This window comes from Danio rerio, chromosome 18 (assembly GCF_049306965.1).
Source record: "Danio rerio strain Tuebingen ecotype United States chromosome 18, GRCz12tu, whole genome shotgun sequence".
Classification (NCBI taxonomy): Eukaryota; Metazoa; Chordata; class Actinopteri; order Cypriniformes; family Danionidae; genus Danio; species Danio rerio.
The window spans coordinates 31,577,735-31,597,631 of record NC_133193.1 but is presented as its reverse complement, the minus strand read 5'-3'; the positions used below and the strand labels follow the sequence as shown (position 1 = coordinate 31,597,631).

The 19,897-nt window shown below is 40.9% G+C and overlaps 10 non-coding genes across 10 annotated transcripts; all 10 read left to right on the top strand.

The window, feature by feature from the left end:
• The first annotated feature begins 1,129 nt into the window (after nt 1-1,129).
• Nucleotides 1,130-1,248, top strand: LOC137488366 (5S ribosomal RNA). The gene has a single exon (XR_011007383.1). It is a non-coding gene; the product is annotated as a 5S ribosomal RNA (ribosomal RNA).
• A 1,846-nt stretch (nt 1,249-3,094) lies between these two features.
• LOC141378912 (5S ribosomal RNA) lies at nt 3,095-3,213 on the top strand. Its single transcript, XR_012394432.1, has one exon. It is a non-coding gene; the product is annotated as a 5S ribosomal RNA (ribosomal RNA).
• A 1,857-nt stretch (nt 3,214-5,070) lies between these two features.
• On the top strand, nt 5,071-5,189 carry LOC141378911 (5S ribosomal RNA). Its single transcript, XR_012394431.1, has one exon. It is a non-coding gene; the product is annotated as a 5S ribosomal RNA (ribosomal RNA).
• Nucleotides 5,190-7,054: 1,865 nt separating this feature from the next.
• Nucleotides 7,055-7,173, top strand: LOC141378910 (5S ribosomal RNA). The gene has a single exon (XR_012394429.1). It is a non-coding gene; the product is annotated as a 5S ribosomal RNA (ribosomal RNA).
• Nucleotides 7,174-9,031: 1,858 nt separating this feature from the next.
• On the top strand, nt 9,032-9,150 carry LOC141378909 (5S ribosomal RNA). Its single transcript, XR_012394428.1, has one exon. It is a non-coding gene; the product is annotated as a 5S ribosomal RNA (ribosomal RNA).
• Nucleotides 9,151-11,008: 1,858 nt separating this feature from the next.
• LOC141378908 (5S ribosomal RNA) lies at nt 11,009-11,127 on the top strand. The gene has a single exon (XR_012394427.1). It is a non-coding gene; the product is annotated as a 5S ribosomal RNA (ribosomal RNA).
• A 1,864-nt stretch (nt 11,128-12,991) lies between these two features.
• LOC141378905 (5S ribosomal RNA) lies at nt 12,992-13,110 on the top strand. The gene has a single exon (XR_012394425.1). It is a non-coding gene; the product is annotated as a 5S ribosomal RNA (ribosomal RNA).
• Nucleotides 13,111-14,974: 1,864 nt separating this feature from the next.
• On the top strand, nt 14,975-15,093 carry LOC141378904 (5S ribosomal RNA). The gene has a single exon (XR_012394424.1). It is a non-coding gene; the product is annotated as a 5S ribosomal RNA (ribosomal RNA).
• Nucleotides 15,094-16,951: 1,858 nt separating this feature from the next.
• On the top strand, nt 16,952-17,070 carry LOC141378903 (5S ribosomal RNA). Its single transcript, XR_012394423.1, has one exon. It is a non-coding gene; the product is annotated as a 5S ribosomal RNA (ribosomal RNA).
• A 1,856-nt stretch (nt 17,071-18,926) lies between these two features.
• On the top strand, nt 18,927-19,045 carry LOC141378859 (5S ribosomal RNA). The gene has a single exon (XR_012394377.1). It is a non-coding gene; the product is annotated as a 5S ribosomal RNA (ribosomal RNA).
• The last annotated feature ends 852 nt before the right edge of the window (nt 19,046-19,897 follow it).

The window sequence follows — 19,897 nt, the reverse complement described above, 5'->3', positions numbered from 1 at the left end:
CTCGAAAAGTACGAAAAAGTGACTTTTATAGACATGGTTATTAGTTGAAAGTGATATATTGTCTGGGTTGTCGTTGTACACGCTACAAAAACAAGCACATGTTATTTTCCATACTTTTTTTTTCTCCCTATACGTTCTAATATTCCAAACTGCAACACCGTCTAGGTTACCTTAAACTGCAGAGTTGAATTTTAAACATCAAAAGTCGACAGAGCAGAGATCAGGGTCCCGTGATGCAATTCACAACCATAAATTAACGGGAAACACTTGTGAATCACAACATATTGTGAATTGACAGTTTGTTTGTTTTTTTCATACTTTGCACAGTTGCTCCGTTAAAAAGCCGAAAAACTCTGTTAAAAGGCCATCAAAAAATGTTGTGATGCCTTTTACCCAGTATCAAAATAGAACTTTGCTCATTTCACACACAAAAATCGCCGGCGGCCCGAGACTATTTTGCAAATTCGTTAAATGGTGATGGACTTTCATTGCTTATGATTAAACTCTGGCCCCTGACCCTTTTTACGAGCGGTCAGGTGTGCAAAATTAGCAATCTGTAACATGACAAACATGACATTTGTTGTAGAGAAAAACAGCACTCACGTTCATGTTTAGTCACATCTCCGGATTGTTTGTGTTCACGGAGTTTCTCTGTCCAGCGTTCATTGGAGCTTTAAGTCCAGATATTTGGATAAAAGTTGGTATGTTGTGCATGCCACAAACATAAAAATAATAAATGAATAAATAAATAAATAAATAAATATTTAAATATTTAAATAAATAAATGATTGAATTAATGAATAAATAAATAAATAAATAATGCAGTTGCGAGGGCAAAACGGGGGGGGGGGGGGGGGGGGCGGCAACTCTGAACTAATAAGGTGTCTCTAATGAAGGGGCCGGTAAGCATCTGTACAGAAGTCGTGTGCTGCACAAGTCTGCTTTAAAGTTTTCCAAGCATCGGCCGCTTTTACTTCCGGTAAAATGTTGTCATCGTAAGTTTAAATACTGGCTGACAGATACACACTTGAGAGGACAAGGAGGGTTGTTCCTCCCGGTGTTGTGTCTGTGTGAGCTATTCTGCTCTCGCCGCTGCCTTTTAAATAGCCAGATTTTGACTGCGACCTTCGCTTACGGCCATACCACCCTGAGCACGCCCGATCTCGTCCGATCTCGGAAGCTAAGCAGGGTCGGGCCTGGTTAGTACTTGGATGGGAGACCGCCTGGGAATACCAGGTGCTGTAAGCTTTTGGTTCTCCTTCATTTGTCAGCTAATACACTTCTTCAGCTCCCAGCTTTGCTGCTATCTATAAACTTTCAATTCCATTGCTTCCTATTCGCTTTTCTCTGGGACTTCTGTCCTATTCAGAGCAGCAAGGGAAAGCCCAGCTGTGTCATTTTTTCTTTCCTCCTCCAGGGGGCGATGGAGAGGCTTCTCCCTCTCTCTCTCTCCCCCTCCCTCTCAATAGCAGCACGCACTGGAACTGTCAAGTGCTACAAGCTCCCCAAGCTATAGCCCACGCGGGTTTACAAAGTTTTGGGGGACCCGAAGCCCTTACATACCATTTATTTACAAAAAGTACCCCCACATATTGCAAGCCAACAGTACAGTAGTTTAACCTCACTCACTGGCATGCTCAATGCCATTTTTCACGGTCTACTGATGTGCCTTCACCAAGTGCACATAGATGGATAAAATATTGAGCCTTTTCAAGTCCTACATTTTATTTGTTTTCATTTTTAAATCAATAGCATACAGGGCGTCAGACGGAGGGCCTGTTAATATCATTATATGAATAACTAATTCTTTTGATGACATCATTTACACTGAAAAAAAAAAAAAAATTCCGTAAAAATGCGGTTTTCCGTATTTTGTGATTCATGTTTTTATTAATTCTCCCCCCACCCCGGTTTATTTATGCTTTTGAATTGCATTCTGGGACCTTGAACTTTCTCCCAACAACTTCTAACCTCGAAAAGTACGAAAAAGTGACTTTTATAGACATGGTTATTAGTTGAAAGTGATATATTGTCTGGGTTGTCGTTGTACACGCTACAAAAACAAGCACATGTTATTTTCCATACTTTTTTTTTCTCCCTATACGTTCTAATATTCCAAACTGCAACACCGTCTAGGTTACCTTAAACTGCAGAGTTGAATTTTAAACATCAAAAGTCGACAGAGCAGAGATCAGGGTCCCGTGATGCAATTCACAACCATAAATTAACGGGAAACACTTGTGAATCACAACATATTGTGAATTGACAGTTTGTTTGTTTTTTTCATACTTTGCACAGTTGCTCCGTTAAAAAGCCGAAAAACTCTGTTAAAAGGCCATCAAAAAATGTTGTGATGCCTTTTACCCAGTATCAAAATAGAACTTTGCTCATTTCACACACAAAAATCGCCGGCGGCCCGAGACTATTTTGCAAATTCGTTAAATGGTGATGGACTTTCATTGCTTATGATTAAACTCTGGCCCCTGACCCTTTTTACGAGCGGTCAGGTGTGCAAAATTAGCAATCTGTAACATGACAAACATGACCTTTGTTGTAGAGAAAAACAGCACTCACGTTCATGTTTAGTCACATCTCCGGATTGTTTGTGTTCACGGAGTTTCTCTGTCCAGCGTTCATTGGAGCTTTAAGTCCAGATATTTGGATAAAAGTTGGTATGTTGTGCATGCCACAAACATAAAAATAATAAATGAATAAATAAATAAATAAATATTTAAATATTTAAATAAATAAATGATTGAATTAATGAATAAATAAATAAATAAATAAATAATGCAGTTGCGAGGGCAAAACGGGGGGGGGGGGGGCGGCAACTCTGAACTAATAAGGTGTCTCTAATGAAGGGGCCGGTAAGCATCTGTACAGAAGTCGTGTGCTGCACAAGTCTGCTTTAAAGTTTTCCAAGCATCGGCCGCTTTTACTTCCGGTAAAATGTTGTCATCGTAAGTTTAAATACTGGCTGACAGATACACACTTGAGAGGACAAGGAGGGTTGTTCCTCCCGGTGTTGTGTCTGTGTGAGCTATTCTGCTCTCGCCGCTGCCTTTTAAATAGCCAGATTTTGACTGCGACCTTCGCTTACGGCCATACCACCCTGAGCACGCCCGATCTCGTCCGATCTCGGAAGCTAAGCAGGGTCGGGCCTGGTTAGTACTTGGATGGGAGACCGCCTGGGAATACCAGGTGCTGTAAGCTTTTGGTTCTCCTTCATTTGTCAGCTAATACACTTCTTCAGCTCCCAGCTTTGCTGCTATCTATAAACTTTCAATTCCATTGCTTCCTATTCGCTTTTCTCTGGGACTTCTGTCCTATTCAGAGCAGCAAGGGAAAGCCCAGCTGTGTCATTTTTTCTTTCCTCCTCCAGGGGGCGATGGAGAGGCTTCTCCCTCTCTCTCTCTCCCCCTCCCTCTCAATAGCAGCACGCACTGGAACTGTCAAGTGCTACAAGCTCCCCAAGCTATAGCCCACGCGGGTTTACAAAGTTTTGGGGGACCCGAAGCCCTTACATACCATTTATTTACAAAAAGTACCCCCACATATTGCAAGCCAACAGTACAGTAGTTTAACCTCACTCACTGGCATGCTCAATGCCATTTTTCACGGTCTACTGATGTGCCTTCACCAAGTGCACATAGATGGATAAAATATTGAGCCTTTTCAAGTCCTACATTTTATTTGTTTTCATTTTTAAATCAATAGCATACAGGGCGTCAGACGGAGGGCCTGTTAATATCATTATATGAATAACTAATTCTTTTGATGACATCATTTACACTGAAAAAAAAAAAAATTCCGTAAAAATGCGGTTTTCCGTATTTTGTGATTCATGTTTTTATTAATTCTCCCCCCACCCCGGTTTATTTATGCTTTTGAATTGCATTCTGGGACCTTGAACTTTCTCCCAACAACTTCTAACCTCGAAAAGTACGAAAAAGTGACTTTTATAGACATGGTTATTAGTTGAAAGTGATATATTGTCTGGGTTGTCGTTGTACACGCTACAAAAACAAGCACATGTTATTTTCCATACTTTTTTTTTCTCCCTATACGTTCTAATATTCCAAACTGCAACACCGTCTAGGTTACCTTAAACTGCAGAGTTGAATTTTAAACATCAAAAGTCGACAGAGCAGAGATCAGGGTCCCGTGATGCAATTCACAACCATAAATTAACGGGAAACACTTGTGAATCACAACATATTGTGAATTGACAGTTTGTTTGTTTTTTTCATACTTTGCACAGTTGCTCCGTTAAAAAGCCGAAAAACTCTGTTAAAAGGCCATCAAAAAATGTTGTGATGCCTTTTACCCAGTATCAAAATAGAACTTTGCTCATTTCACACACAAAAATCGCCGGCGGCCCGAGACTATTTTGCAAATTCGTTAAATGGTGATGGACTTTCATTGCTTATGATTAAACTCTGGCCCCTGACCCTTTTTACGAGCGGTCAGGTGTGCAAAATTAGCAATCTGTAACATGACAAACATGACCTTTGTTGTAGAGAAAAACAGCACTCACGTTCATGTTTAGTCACATCTCCGGATTGTTTGTGTTCACGGAGTTTCTCTGTCCAGCGTTCATTGGAGCTTTAAGTCCAGATATTTGGATAAAAGTTGGTATGTTGTGCATGCCACAAACATAAAAATAATAAATGAATAAATAAATAAATAAATAAATAAATATTTAAATATTTAAATAAATAAATGATTGAATTAATGAATAAATAAATAAATAAATAAATAAATAATGCAGTTGCGAGGGCAAAACGGGGGGGGGGGGGGGCGGCAACTCTGAACTAATAAGGTGTCTCTAATGAAGGGGCCGGTAAGCATCTGTACAGAAGTCGTGTGCTGCACAAGTCTGCTTTAAAGTTTTCCAAGCATCGGCCGCTTTTACTTCCGGTAAAATGTTGTCATCGTAAGTTTAAATACTGGCTGACAGATACACACTTGAGAGGACAAGGAGGGTTGTTCCTCCCGGTGTTGTGTCTGTGTGAGCTATTCTGCTCTCGCCGCTGCCTTTTAAATAGCCAGATTTTGACTGCGACCTTCGCTTACGGCCATACCACCCTGAGCACGCCCGATCTCGTCCGATCTCGGAAGCTAAGCAGGGTCGGGCCTGGTTAGTACTTGGATGGGAGACCGCCTGGGAATACCAGGTGCTGTAAGCTTTTGGTTCTCCTTCATTTGTCAGCTAATACACTTCTTCAGCTCCCAGCTTTGCTGCTATCTATAAACTTTCAATTCCATTGCTTCCTATTCGCTTTTCTCTGGGACTTCTGTCCTATTCAGAGCAGCAAGGGAAAGCCCAGCTGTGTCATTTTTTCTTTCCTCCTCCAGGGGGCGATGGAGAGGCTTCTCCCTCTCTCTCTCTCCCCCTCCCTCTCAATAGCAGCACGCACTGAAACTGTCAAGTGCTACAAGCTCCCCAAGCTATAGCCCACGCGGGTTTACAAAGTTTTGGGGGACCCGAAGCCCTTACATACCATTTATTTACAAAAAGTACCCCCACATATTGCAAGCCAACAGTACAGTAGTTTAACCTCACTCACTGGCATGCTCAATGCCATTTTTCACGGTCTACTGATGTGCCTTCACCAAGTGCACATAGATGGATAAAATATTGAGCCTTTTCAAGTCCTACATTTTATTTGTTTTCATTTTTAAATCAATAGCATACAGGGCGTCAGACGGAGGGCCTGTTAATATCATTATATGAATAACTAATTCTTTTGATGACATCATTTACACTGAAAAAAAAAAAAAATTCCGTAAAAATGCGGTTTTCCGTATTTTGTGATTCATGTTTTTATTAATTCTCCCCCCACCCCGGTTTATTTATGCTTTTGAATTGCATTCTGGGACCTTGAACTTTCTCCCAACAACTTCTAACCTCGAAAAGTACGAAAAAGTGACTTTTATAGACATGGTTATTAGTTGAAAGTGATATATTGTCTGGGTTGTCGTTGTACACGCTACAAAAACAAGCACATGTTATTTTCCATACTTTTTTTTTCTCCCTATACGTTCTAATATTCCAAACTGCAACACCGTCTAGGTTACCTTAAACTGCAGAGTTGAATTTTAAACATCAAAAGTCGACAGAGCAGAGATCAGGGTCCCGTGATGCAATTCACAACCATAAATTAACGGGAAACACTTGTGAATCACAACATATTGTGAATTGACAGTTTGTTTGTTTTTTTCATACTTTGCACAGTTGCTCCGTTAAAAAGCCGAAAAACTCTGTTAAAAGGCCATCAAAAAATGTTGTGATGCCTTTTACCCAGTATCAAAATAGAACTTTGCTCATTTCACACACAAAAATCGCCGGCGGCCCGAGACTATTTTGCAAATTCGTTAAATGGTGATGGACTTTCATTGCTTATGATTAAACTCTGGCCCCTGACCCTTTTTACGAGCGGTCAGGTGTGCAAAATTAGCAATCTGTAACATGACAAACATGACCTTTGTTGTAGAGAAAAACAGCACTCACGTTCATGTTTAGTCACATCTCCGGATTGTTTGTGTTCACGGAGTTTCTCTGTCCAGCGTTCATTGGAGCTTTAAGTCCAGATATTTGGATAAAAGTTGGTATGTTGTGCATGCCACAAACATAAAAATAATAAATGAATAAATAAATAAATAAATAAATAAATAAATATTTAAATATTTAAATAAATAAATGATTGAATTAATGAATAAATAAATAAATAAATAAATAAATAATGCAGTTGCGAGGGCAAAACGGGGGGGGGGGGGGGGGGCGGCAACTCTGAACTAATAAGGTGTCTCTAATGAAGGGGCCGGTAAGCATCTGTACAGAAGTCGTGTGCTGCACAAGTCTGCTTTAAAGTTTTCCAAGCATCGGCCGCTTTTACTTCCGGTAAAATGTTGTCATCGTAAGTTTAAATACTGGCTGACAGATACACACTTGAGAGGACAAGGAGGGTTGTTCCTCCCGGTGTTGTGTCTGTGTGAGCTATTCTGCTCTCGCCGCTGCCTTTTAAATAGCCAGATTTTGACTGCGACCTTCGCTTACGGCCATACCACCCTGAGCACGCCCGATCTCGTCCGATCTCGGAAGCTAAGCAGGGTCGGGCCTGGTTAGTACTTGGATGGGAGACCGCCTGGGAATACCAGGTGCTGTAAGCTTTTGGTTCTCCTTCATTTGTCAGCTAATACACTTCTTCAGCTCCCAGCTTTGCTGCTATCTATAAACTTTCAATTCCATTGCTTCCTATTCGCTTTTCTCTGGGACTTCTGTCCTATTCAGAGCAGCAAGGGAAAGCCCAGCTGTGTCATTTTTTCTTTCCTCCTCCAGGGGGCGATGGAGAGGCTTCTCCCTCTCTCTCTCTCCCCCTCCCTCTCAATAGCAGCACGCACTGAAACTGTCAAGTGCTACAAGCTCCCCAAGCTATAGCCCACGCGGGTTTACAAAGTTTTGGGGGACCCGAAGCCCTTACATACCATTTATTTACAAAAAGTACCCCCGCATATTGCAAGCCAACAGTACAGTAGTTTAACCTCACTCACTGGCATGCTCAATGCCATTTTTCACGGTCTACTGATGTGCCTTCACCAAGTGCACATAGATGGATAAAATATTGAGCCTTTTCAAGTCCTACATTTTATTTGTTTTCATTTTTAAATCAATAGCATACAGGGCGTCAGACGGAGGGCCTGTTAATATCATTATATGAATAACTAATTCTTTTGATGACATCATTTACACTGAAAAAAAAAAAAAAATTCCGTAAAAATGCGGTTTTCCGTATTTTGTGATTCATGTTTTTATTAATTCTCCCCCCACCCCGGTTTATTTATGCTTTTGAATTGCATTCTGGGACCTTGAACTTTCTCCCAACAACTTCTAACCTCGAAAAGTACGAAAAAGTGACTTTTATAGACATGGTTATTAGTTGAAAGTGATATATTGTCTGGGTTGTCGTTGTACACGCTACAAAAACAAGCACATGTTATTTTCCATACTTTTTTTTTCTCCCTATACGTTCTAATATTCCAAACTGCAACACCGTCTAGGTTACCTTAAACTGCAGAGTTGAATTTTAAACATCAAAAGTCGACAGAGCAGAGATCAGGGTCCCGTGATGCAATTCACAACCATAAATTAACGGGAAACACTTGTGAATCACAACATATTGTGAATTGACAGTTTGTTTGTTTTTTTCATACTTTGCACAGTTGCTCCGTTAAAAAGCCGAAAAACTCTGTTAAAAGGCCATCAAAAAATGTTGTGATGCCTTTTACCCAGTATCAAAATAGAACTTTGCTCATTTCACACACAAAAATCGCCGGCGGCCCGAGACTATTTTGCAAATTCGTTAAATGGTGATGGACTTTCATTGCTTATGATTAAACTCTGGCCCCTGACCCTTTTTACGAGCGGTCAGGTGTGCAAAATTAGCAATCTGTAACATGACAAACATGACCTTTGTTGTAGAGAAAAACAGCACTCACGTTCATGTTTAGTCACATCTCCGGATTGTTTGTGTTCACGGAGTTTCTCTGTCCAGCGTTCATTGGAGCTTTAAGTCCAGATATTTGGATAAAAGTTGGTATGTTGTGCATGCCACAAACATAAAAATAATAAATGAATAAATAAATAAATAAATAAATAAATATTTAAATATTTAAATAAATAAATGATTGAATTAATGAATAAATAAATAAATAAATAATGCAGTTGCGAGGGCAAAACGGGGGGGGGGGGGGGGGGGGGGCGGCAACTCTGAACTAATAAGGTGTCTCTAATGAAGGGGCCGGTAAGCATCTGTACAGAAGTCGTGTGCTGCACAAGTCTGCTTTAAAGTTTTCCAAGCATCGGCCGCTTTTACTTCCGGTAAAATGTTGTCATCGTAAGTTTAAATACTGGCTGACAGATACACACTTGAGAGGACAAGGAGGGTTGTTCCTCCCGGTGTTGTGTCTGTGTGAGCTATTCTGCTCTCGCCGCTGCCTTTTAAATAGCCAGATTTTGACTGCGACCTTCGCTTACGGCCATACCACCCTGAGCACGCCCGATCTCGTCCGATCTCGGAAGCTAAGCAGGGTCGGGCCTGGTTAGTACTTGGATGGGAGACCGCCTGGGAATACCAGGTGCTGTAAGCTTTTGGTTCTCCTTCATTTGTCAGCTAATACACTTCTTCAGCTCCCAGCTTTGCTGCTATCTATAAACTTTCAATTCCATTGCTTCCTATTCGCTTTTCTCTGGGACTTCTGTCCTATTCAGAGCAGCAAGGGAAAGCCCAGCTGTGTCATTTTTTCTTTCCTCCTCCAGGGGGCGATGGAGAGGCTTCTCCCTCTCTCTCTCTCCCCCTCCCTCTCAATAGCAGCACGCACTGAAACTGTCAAGTGCTACAAGCTCCCCAAGCTATAGCCCACGCGGGTTTACAAAGTTTTGGGGGACCCGAAGCCCTTACATACCATTTATTTACAAAAAGTACCCCCGCATATTGCAAGCCAACAGTACAGTAGTTTAACCTCACTCACTGGCATGCTCAATGCCATTTTTCACGGTCTACTGATGTGCCTTCACCAAGTGCACATAGATGGATAAAATATTGAGCCTTTTCAAGTCCTACATTTTATTTGTTTTCATTTTTAAATCAATAGCATACAGGGCGTCAGACGGAGGGCCTGTTAATATCATTATATGAATAACTAATTCTTTTGATGACATCATTTACACTGAAAAAAAAAAAAAAATTCCGTAAAAATGCGGTTTTCCGTATTTTGTGATTCATGTTTTTATTAATTCTCCCCCCACCCCGGTTTATTTATGCTTTTGAATTGCATTCTGGGACCTTGAACTTTCTCCCAACAACTTCTAACCTCGAAAAGTACGAAAAAGTGACTTTTATAGACATGGTTATTAGTTGAAAGTGATATATTGTCTGGGTTGTCGTTGTACACGCTACAAAAACAAGCACATGTTATTTTCCATACTTTTTTTTTCTCCCTATACGTTCTAATATTCCAAACTGCAACACCGTCTAGGTTACCTTAAACTGCAGAGTTGAATTTTAAACATCAAAAGTCGACAGAGCAGAGATCAGGGTCCCGTGATGCAATTCACAACCATAAATTAACGGGAAACACTTGTGAATCACAACATATTGTGAATTGACAGTTTGTTTGTTTTTTTCATACTTTGCACAGTTGCTCCGTTAAAAAGCCGAAAAACTCTGTTAAAAGGCCATCAAAAAATGTTGTGATGCCTTTTACCCAGTATCAAAATAGAACTTTGCTCATTTCACACACAAAAATCGCCGGCGGCCCGAGACTATTTTGCAAATTCGTTAAATGGTGATGGACTTTCATTGCTTATGATTAAACTCTGGCCCCTGACCCTTTTTACGAGCGGTCAGGTGTGCAAAATTAGCAATCTGTAACATGACAAACATGACCTTTGTTGTAGAGAAAAACAGCACTCACGTTCATGTTTAGTCACATCTCCGGATTGTTTGTGTTCACGGAGTTTCTCTGTCCAGCGTTCATTGGAGCTTTAAGTCCAGATATTTGGATAAAAGTTGGTATGTTGTGCATGCCACAAACATAAAAATAATAAATGAATAAATAAATAAATAAATAAATAAATATTTAAATATTTAAATAAATAAATGATTGAATTAATGAATAAATAAATAAATAAATAATGCAGTTGCGAGGGCAAAACGGGGGGGGGGGGGGGGGGGGGGCGGCAACTCTGAACTAATAAGGTGTCTCTAATGAAGGGGCCGGTAAGCATCTGTACAGAAGTCGTGTGCTGCACAAGTCTGCTTTAAAGTTTTCCAAGCATCGGCCGCTTTTACTTCCGGTAAAATGTTGTCATCGTAAGTTTAAATACTGGCTGACAGATACACACTTGAGAGGACAAGGAGGGTTGTTCCTCCCGGTGTTGTGTCTGTGTGAGCTATTCTGCTCTCGCCGCTGCCTTTTAAATAGCCAGATTTTGACTGCGACCTTCGCTTACGGCCATACCACCCTGAGCACGCCCGATCTCGTCCGATCTCGGAAGCTAAGCAGGGTCGGGCCTGGTTAGTACTTGGATGGGAGACCGCCTGGGAATACCAGGTGCTGTAAGCTTTTGGTTCTCCTTCATTTGTCAGCTAATACACTTCTTCAGCTCCCAGCTTTGCTGCTATCTATAAACTTTCAATTCCATTGCTTCCTATTCGCTTTTCTCTGGGACTTCTGTCCTATTCAGAGCAGCAAGGGAAAGCCCAGCTGTGTCATTTTTTCTTTCCTCCTCCAGGGGGCGATGGAGAGGCTTCTCCCTCTCTCTCTCTCCCCCTCCCTCTCAATAGCAGCACGCACTGGAACTGTCAAGTGCTACAAGCTCCCCAAGCTATAGCCCACGCGGGTTTACAAAGTTTTGGGGGACCCGAAGCCCTTACATACCATTTATTTACAAAAAGTACCCCCACATATTGCAAGCCAACAGTACAGTAGTTTAACCTCACTCACTGGCATGCTCAATGCCATTTTTCACGGTCTACTGATGTGCCTTCACCAAGTGCACATAGATGGATAAAATATTGAGCCTTTTCAAGTCCTACATTTTATTTGTTTTCATTTTTAAATCAATAGCATACAGGGCGTCAGACGGAGGGCCTGTTAATATCATTATATGAATAACTAATTCTTTTGATGACATCATTTACACTGAAAAAAAAAAAAATTCCGTAAAAATGCGGTTTTCCGTATTTTGTGATTCATGTTTTTATTAATTCTCCCCCCACCCCGGTTTATTTATGCTTTTGAATTGCATTCTGGGACCTTGAACTTTCTCCCAACAACTTCTAACCTCGAAAAGTACGAAAAAGTGACTTTTATAGACATGGTTATTAGTTGAAAGTGATATATTGTCTGGGTTGTCGTTGTACACGCTACAAAAACAAGCACATGTTATTTTCCATACTTTTTTTTTCTCCCTATACGTTCTAATATTCCAAACTGCAACACCGTCTAGGTTACCTTAAACTGCAGAGTTGAATTTTAAACATCAAAAGTCGACAGAGCAGAGATCAGGGTCCCGTGATGCAATTCACAACCATAAATTAACGGGAAACACTTGTGAATCACAACATATTGTGAATTGACAGTTTGTTTGTTTTTTTCATACTTTGCACAGTTGCTCCGTTAAAAAGCCGAAAAACTCTGTTAAAAGGCCATCAAAAAATGTTGTGATGCCTTTTACCCAGTATCAAAATAGAACTTTGCTCATTTCACACACAAAAATCGCCGGCGGCCCGAGACTATTTTGCAAATTCGTTAAATGGTGATGGACTTTCATTGCTTATGATTAAACTCTGGCCCCTGACCCTTTTTACGAGCGGTCAGGTGTGCAAAATTAGCAATCTGTAACATGACAAACATGACCTTTGTTGTAGAGAAAAACAGCACTCACGTTCATGTTTAGTCACATCTCCGGATTGTTTGTGTTCACGGAGTTTCTCTGTCCAGCGTTCATTGGAGCTTTAAGTCCAGATATTTGGATAAAAGTTGGTATGTTGTGCATGCCACAAACATAAAAATAATAAATGAATAAATAAATAAATAAATAAATAAATATTTAAATATTTAAATAAATAAATGATTGAATTAATGAATAAATAAATAAATAAATAAATAATGCAGTTGCGAGGGCAAAACGGGGGGGGGGGGGGGGGGGGGGGGGGCGGCAACTCTGAACTAATAAGGTGTCTCTAATGAAGGGGCCGGTAAGCATCTGTACAGAAGTCGTGTGCTGCACAAGTCTGCTTTAAAGTTTTCCAAGCATCGGCCGCTTTTACTTCCGGTAAAATGTTGTCATCGTAAGTTTAAATACTGGCTGACAGATACACACTTGAGAGGACAAGGAGGGTTGTTCCTCCCGGTGTTGTGTCTGTGTGAGCTATTCTGCTCTCGCCGCTGCCTTTTAAATAGCCAGATTTTGACTGCGACCTTCGCTTACGGCCATACCACCCTGAGCACGCCCGATCTCGTCCGATCTCGGAAGCTAAGCAGGGTCGGGCCTGGTTAGTACTTGGATGGGAGACCGCCTGGGAATACCAGGTGCTGTAAGCTTTTGGTTCTCCTTCATTTGTCAGCTAATACACTTCTTCAGCTCCCAGCTTTGCTGCTATCTATAAACTTTCAATTCCATTGCTTCCTATTCGCTTTTCTCTGGGACTTCTGTCCTATTCAGAGCAGCAAGGGAAAGCCCAGCTGTGTCATTTTTTCTTTCCTCCTCCAGGGGGCGATGGAGAGGCTTCTCCCTCTCTCTCTCTCCCCCTCCCTCTCAATAGCAGCACGCACTGGAACTGTCAAGTGCTACAAGCTCCCCAAGCTATAGCCCACGCGGGTTTACAAAGTTTTGGGGGACCCGAAGCCCTTACATACCATTTATTTACAAAAAGTACCCCCACATATTGCAAGCCAACAGTACAGTAGTTTAACCTCACTCACTGGCATGCTCAATGCCATTTTTCACGGTCTACTGATGTGCCTTCACCAAGTGCACATAGATGGATAAAATATTGAGCCTTTTCAAGTCCTACATTTTATTTGTTTTCATTTTTAAATCAATAGCATACAGGGCGTCAGACGGAGGGCCTGTTAATATCATTATATGAATAACTAATTCTTTTGATGACATCATTTACACTGAAAAAAAAAAAAAATTCCGTAAAAATGCGGTTTTCCGTATTTTGTGATTCATGTTTTTATTAATTCTCCCCCCACCCCGGTTTATTTATGCTTTTGAATTGCATTCTGGGACCTTGAACTTTCTCCCAACAACTTCTAACCTCGAAAAGTACGAAAAAGTGACTTTTATAGACATGGTTATTAGTTGAAAGTGATATATTGTCTGGGTTGTCGTTGTACACGCTACAAAAACAAGCACATGTTATTTTCCATACTTTTTTTTTCTCCCTATACGTTCTAATATTCCAAACTGCAACACCGTCTAGGTTACCTTAAACTGCAGAGTTGAATTTTAAACATCAAAAGTCGACAGAGCAGAGATCAGGGTCCCGTGATGCAATTCACAACCATAAATTAACGGGAAACACTTGTGAATCACAACATATTGTGAATTGACAGTTTGTTTGTTTTTTTCATACTTTGCACAGTTGCTCCGTTAAAAAGCCGAAAAACTCTGTTAAAAGGCCATCAAAAAATGTTGTGATGCCTTTTACCCAGTATCAAAATAGAACTTTGCTCATTTCACACACAAAAATCGCCGGCGGCCCGAGACTATTTTGCAAATTCGTTAAATGGTGATGGACTTTCATTGCTTATGATTAAACTCTGGCCCCTGACCCTTTTTACGAGCGGTCAGGTGTGCAAAATTAGCAATCTGTAACATGACAAACATGACATTTGTTGTAGAGAAAAACAGCACTCACGTTCATGTTTAGTCACATCTCCGGATTGTTTGTGTTCACGGAGTTTCTCTGTCCAGCGTTCATTGGAGCTTTAAGTCCAGATATTTGGATAAAAGTTGGTATGTTGTGCATGCCACAAACATAAAAATAATAAATGAATAAATAAATAAATAAATAAATAAATAAATATTTAAATATTTAAATAAATAAATGATTGAATTAATGAATAAATAAATAAATAAATAAATAATGCAGTTGCGAGGGCAAAACGGGGGGGGGGGGGGGGGGGGGCGGCAACTCTGAACTAATAAGGTGTCTCTAATGAAGGGGCCGGTAAGCATCTGTACAGAAGTCGTGTGCTGCACAAGTCTGCTTTAAAGTTTTCCAAGCATCGGCCGCTTTTACTTCCGGTAAAATGTTGTCATCGTAAGTTTAAATACTGGCTGACAGATACACACTTGAGAGGACAAGGAGGGTTGTTCCTCCCGGTGTTGTGTCTGTGTGAGCTATTCTGCTCTCGCCGCTGCCTTTTAAATAGCCAGATTTTGACTGCGACCTTCGCTTACGGCCATACCACCCTGAGCACGCCCGATCTCGTCCGATCTCGGAAGCTAAGCAGGGTCGGGCCTGGTTAGTACTTGGATGGGAGACCGCCTGGGAATACCAGGTGCTGTAAGCTTTTGGTTCTCCTTCATTTGTCAGCTAATACACTTCTTCAGCTCCCAGCTTTGCTGCTATCTATAAACTTTCAATTCCATTGCTTCCTATTCGCTTTTCTCTGGGACTTCTGTCCTATTCAGAGCAGCAAGGGAAAGCCCAGCTGTGTCATTTTTTCTTTCCTCCTCCAGGGGGCGATGGAGAGGCTTCTCCCTCTCTCTCTCTCCCCCTCCCTCTCAATAGCAGCACGCACTGAAACTGTCAAGTGCTACAAGCTCCCCAAGCTATAGCCCACGCGGGTTTACAAAGTTTTGGGGGACCCGAAGCCCTTACATACCATTTATTTACAAAAAGTACCCCCGCATATTGCAAGCCAACAGTACAGTAGTTTAACCTCACTCACTGGCATGCTCAATGCCATTTTTCACGGTCTACTGATGTGCCTTCACCAAGTGCACATAGATGGATAAAATATTGAGCCTTTTCAAGTCCTACATTTTATTTGTTTTCATTTTTAAATCAATAGCATACAGGGCGTCAGACGGAGGGCCTGTTAATATCATTATATGAATAACTAATTCTTTTGATGACATCATTTACACTGAAAAAAAAAAAAAAATTCCGTAAAAATGCGGTTTTCCGTATTTTGTGATTCATGTTTTTATTAATTCTCCCCCCACCCCGGTTTATTTATGCTTTTGAATTGCATTCTGGGACCTTGAACTTTCTCCCAACAACTTCTAACCTCGAAAAGTACGAAAAAGTGACTTTTATAGACATGGTTATTAGTTGAAAGTGATATATTGTCTGGGTTGTCGTTGTACACGCTACAAAAACAAGCACATGTTATTTTCCATACTTTTTTTTTCTCCCTATACGTTCTAATATTCCAAACTGCAACACCGTCTAGGTTACCTTAAACTGCAGAGTTGAATTTTAAACATCAAAAGTCGACAGAGCAGAGATCAGGGTCCCGTGATGCAATTCACAACCATAAATTAACGGGAAACACTTGTGAATCACAACATATTGTGAATTGACAGTTTGTTTGTTTTTTTCATACTTTGCACAGTTGCTCCGTTAAAAAGCCGAAAAACTCTGTTAAAAGGCCATCAAAAAATGTTGTGATGCCTTTTACCCAGTATCAAAATAGAACTTTGCTCATTTCACACACAAAAATCGCCGGCGGCCCGAGACTATTTTGCAAATTCGTTAAATGGTGATGGACTTTCATTGCTTATGATTAAACTCTGGCCCCTGACCCTTTTTACGAGCGGTCAGGTGTGCAAAATTAGCAATCTGTAACATGACAAACATGACCTTTGTTGTAGAGAAAAACAGCACTCACGTTCATGTTTAGTCACATCTCCGGATTGTTTGTGTTCACGGAGTTTCTCTGTCCAGCGTTCATTGGAGCTTTAAGTCCAGATATTTGGATAAAAGTTGGTATGTTGTGCATGCCACAAACATAAAAATAATAAATGAATAAATAAATAAATAAATAAATAAATATTTAAATATTTAAATAAATAAATGATTGAATTAATGAATAAATAAATAAATAAATAATGCAGTTGCGAGGGCAAAACGGGGGGGGGGGGGGGGGGGGGTAGGCAACTCTGAACTAATAAGGTGTCTCTAATGAAGGGGCCGGTAAGCATCTGTACAGAAGTCGTGTGCTGCACAAGTCTGCTTTAAAGTTTTCCAAGCATCGGCCGCTTTTACTTCCGGTAAAATGTTGTCATCGTAAGTTTAAATACTGGCTGACAGATACACACTTGAGAGGACAAGGAGGGTTGTTCCTCCCGGTGTTGTGTCTGTGTGAGCTATTCTGCTCTCGCCGCTGCCTTTTAAATAGCCAGATTTTGACTGCGACCTTCGCTTACGGCCATACCACCCTGAGCACGCCCGATCTCGTCCGATCTCGGAAGCTAAGCAGGGTCGGGCCTGGTTAGTACTTGGATGGGAGACCGCCTGGGAATACCAGGTGCTGTAAGCTTTTGGTTCTCCTTCATTTGTCAGCTAATACACTTCTTCAGCTCCCAGCTTTGCTGCTATCTATAAACTTTCAATTCCATTGCTTCCTATTCGCTTTTCTCTGGGACTTCTGTCCTATTCAGAGCAGCAAGGGAAAGCCCAGCTGTGTCATTTTTTCTTTCCTCCTCCAGGGGGCGATGGAGAGGCTTCTCCCTCTCTCTCTCTCCCCCTCCCTCTCAATAGCAGCACGCACTGGAACTGTCAAGTGCTACAAGCTCCCCAAGCTATAGCCCACGCGGGTTTACAAAGTTTTGGGGGACCCGAAGCCCTTACATACCATTTATTTACAAAAAGTACCCCCACATATTGCAAGCCAACAGTACAGTAGTTTAACCTCACTCACTGGCATGCTCAATGCCATTTTTCACGGTCTACTGATGTGCCTTCACCAAGTGCACATAGATGGATAAAATATTGAGCCTTTTCAAGTCCTACATTTTATTTGTTTTCATTTTTAAATCAATAGCATACAGGGCGTCAGACGGAGGGCCTGTTAATATCATTATATGAATAACTAATTCTTTTGATGACATCATTTACACTGAAAAAAAAAAAAATTCCGTAAAAATGCGGTTTTCCGTATTTTGTGATTCATGTTTTTATTAATTCTCCCCCCACCCCGGTTTATTTATGCTTTTGAATTGCATTCTGGGACCTTGAACTTTCTCCCAACAACTTCTAACCTCGAAAAGTACGAAAAAGTGACTTTTATAGACATGGTTATTAGTTGAAAGTGATATATTGTCTGGGTTGTCGTTGTACACGCTACAAAAACAAGCACATGTTATTTTCCATACTTTTTTTTTCTCCCTATACGTTCTAATATTCCAAACTGCAACACCGTCTAGGTTACCTTAAACTGCAGAGTTGAATTTTAAACATCAAAAGTCGACAGAGCAGAGATCAGGGTCCCGTGATGCAATTCACAACCATAAATTAACGGGAAACACTTGTGAATCACAACATATTGTGAATTGACAGTTTGTTTGTTTTTTTCATACTTTGCACAGTTGCTCCGTTAAAAAGCCGAAAAACTCTGTTAAAAGGCCATCAAAAAATGTTGTGATGCCTTTTACCCAGTATCAAAATAGAACTTTGCTCATTTCACACACAAAAATCGCCGGCGGCCCGAGACTATTTTGCAAATTCGTTAAATGGTGATGGACTTTCATTGCTTATGATTAAACTCTGGCCCCTGACCCTTTTTACGAGCGGTCAGGTGTGCAAAATTAGCAATCTGTAACATGACAAACATGACCTTTGTTGTAGAGAAAAACAGCACTCACGTTCATGTTTAGTCACATCTCCGGATTGTTTGTGTTCACGGAGTTTCTCTGTCCAGCGTTCATTGGAGCTTTAAGTCCAGATATTTGGATAAAAGTTGGTATGTTGTGCATGCCACAAACATAAAAATAATAAATGAATAAATAAATAAATAAATAAATAAATATTTAAATATTTAAATAAATAAATGATTGAATTAATGAATAAATAAATAAATAAATAAATAATGCAGTTGCGAGGGCAAAACGGGGGGGGGGGGGGGGGGGGGCAACTCTGAACTAATAAGGTGTCTCTAATGAAGGGGCCGGTAAGCATCTGTACAGAAGTCGTGTGCTGCACAAGTCTGCTTTAAAGTTTTCCAAGCATCGGCCGCTTTTACTTCCGGTAAAATGTTGTCATCGTAAGTTTAAATACTGGCTGACAGATACACACTTGAGAGGACAAGGAGGGTTGTTCCTCCCGGTGTTGTGTCTGTGTGAGCTATTCTGCTCTCGCCGCTGCCTTTTAAATAGCCAGATTTTGACTGCGACCTTCGCTTACGGCCTTACCACCCTGAGCACGCCCGATCTCGTCCGATCTCGGAAGCTAAGCAGGGTCGGGCCTGGTTAGTACTTGGATGGGAGACCGCCTGGGAATACCAGGTGCTGTAAGCTTTTGGTTCTCCTTCATTTGTCAGCTAATACACTTCTTCAGCTCCCAGCTTTGCTGCTATCTATAAACTTTCAATTCCATTGCTTCCTATTCGCTTTTCTCTGGGACTTCTGTCCTATTCAGAGCAGCAAGGGAAAGCCCAGCTGTGTCATTTTTTCTTTCCTCCTCCAGGGGGCGATGGAGAGGCTTCTCCCTCTCTCTCTCTCCCCCTCCCTCTCAATAGCAGCACGCACTGGAACTGTCAAGTGCTACAAGCTCCCCAAGCTATAGCCCACGCGGGTTTACAAAGTTTTGGGGGACCCGAAGCCCTTACATACCATTTATTTACAAAAAGTACCCCCACATATTGCAAGCCAACAGTACAGTAGTTTAACCTCACTCACTGGCATGCTCAATGCCATTTTTCACGGTCTACTGATGTTACTTCACCAAGTGCACATAGATGGATAAAATATTGAGCCTTTTCAAGTCCTACATTTTATTTGTTTTCATTTTTAAATCAATAGCATACAGGGCGTCAGACGGAGGGCCTGTTAATATCATTATATGAATAACTAATTCTTTTGATGACATCATTTACACTGAAAAAAAAAAAAAATTCCGTAAAAATGCGGTTTTCCGTATTTTGTGATTCATGTTTTTATTAATTCTCCCCCCACCCCGGTTTATTTATGCTTTTGAATTGCATTCTGGGACCTTGAACTTTCTCCCAACAACTTCTAACCTCGAAAAGTACGAAAAAGTGACTTTTATAGACATGGTTATTAGTTGAAAGTGATATATTGTCTGGGTTGTCGTTGTACACGCTACAAAAACAAGCACATGTTATTTTCCATACTTTTTTTTTCTCCCTA